A 1,973-nucleotide genomic window follows, 5' to 3' on the forward strand; every position below is an offset into this window, starting at 1 on the left:
TATATATATATATATATAATATAATAATAATAATAATAATAATAATACTTCTTTGTACACAATATTTTTTGTCAAGGTCCCACATATTTTCTTCTTTCCATCTTTTGCTTTTACTAAAACTTTTGTTGTTTGCATTAAAACTCCGCCAAAAAGTGCGAAATATAGTTGCCTGTGAGAGAATACATTTCAGAAATTTGTCCTTGAGCCTTGTTAATTGTTATTGCAAAGCATAGACACATTGAAAATTGTTTCCTCTTGAATTTGAATGGATATCCTTCATCATTTGCTAGAGTTAATGAAATTTGTGGAAGGAAGACTTGTTTTTTAGAATGTTGTCCAACGATTATTTCTGCACGAATAATATGTTTCTTGAAATCATGACAAATCATTCTTGTTTCATTGCAAAGATCATTTGTTGGGTCTAGATTCCTCAAAAACATCACTGTACAATTTATTTTCAAGATTAACTTATGTGTTGGGATACCATTCGGCAACAACTTATTTAAGAACTCTTCTTGATAAAATTGGTTTGTGTCATCTATTGCTTCGTCAAAGCTAACAAATTCTTCACTTTCTTTAGGAAATAACCCAATTAGTTTGTCATTGAGGTAGTCAACATACTCATTTTTCTTGTTGTAGATCTCAATGGAACCTTTTTGGAGTATGGATACTTTTATAATCCACTCTTCTTCAAACGCAGTTAGTTGTTTTATAAAACATGATCGTAACTTTTGTTTGGTGACTCCTATGAATATGAAAACAAATTTAAGATATGATAACAAAAATATATATTAACAATTAACAAAGCGGAAAAGTTAATATTTTTCAAATTAAATTAATGACCTGACTTTTTTTTTGTTTAGTGATTTCGACGATGATGTATTCATCTGTGATTTTGCCATCATTCAAAATTAGAAAGTTAGTATTACAATTAAATCCATGATATTAGAAATCAATTTGAAATGTGAAAAGTTGAGAGATACTAATTATTAACCAAGATTCCAAACCACAATCATAAATAGAAAAATAAAGTACAGAAAATGTAAAATCAACGCAGAGATTTTTTCAGCCGAAACCTCAAAGGTTCGACGACCATTTCTAACGCCTAATCCCATGTTGAGCATCCATTAAAATGGATAAAACTCGGTTGCACTTAAAGCCCCAAAATCACGTAGCAAATATACAATAATGTTTCAGAAATTACAACAAATGAGTCACTAAGACTTATCTTTTCTGGAACCACAGAAAGGAGCCATTATTGCACAAAGAAACTGGTCAAGATCACAAAAAACTCAAGAACCTCGAACTGCCCCTCTCTCACAAAACAATTGTAATCTCTTCTTTCACAGCAAGTAATGTTCCACCAAGGAACCCAACAAATCAGCCACTTTAGTTTACAAGAAGAGGTCGAAAATCACTAAGATTTCACAAGAAAACGAGCCAAAAACGAATCACACAGATTCGACTCGACAAAGACCAAAATTGCACAACACCTAAATAAATCTCAAGTATTTCTTGGTATTGGCTGATATTATTTTCAGAAAAACTTCAGAAAATTAACCCCTAATTTCACTAAGAAGAAAGGGCTTTTCGCACAAGGAGAGAGAGAAAATGAGCAGCCCTTTTTCGAGAGAATGAGATGGGAGAGAGAAAGTGTGAGTCTTCCAAGAAAAATAGCCCATAAGTCAGTGACAATTTGATTTAATCATAGCCACAAGATATAATCCAACGGCTCACATCTCGTTTCAAGTAGCACAATCCGGGTGTTAATGTAGTAGCCAATAATCAACAGCCACGTGGAACATCACTTAAAGAAAATTGTTGTACCAAAAACACGATTCTTCCAATTGAATTTTGGAAAACTTTCTCAACAATCTCCACCTTGCTTCCAAAATTTAAGCCTATAGTGCAGCCATAATTTCATCAACATCTACAATTTCATTTGCTATATTGTACCTATACAGTCAATTAAA

The sequence above is a fragment of the Olea europaea genome, chromosome 7, assembly GCF_002742605.1.
Source record: "Olea europaea var. sylvestris chromosome 7, O_europaea_v1, whole genome shotgun sequence".
NCBI lineage: Eukaryota > Viridiplantae > Streptophyta > Magnoliopsida > Lamiales > Oleaceae > Olea > Olea europaea.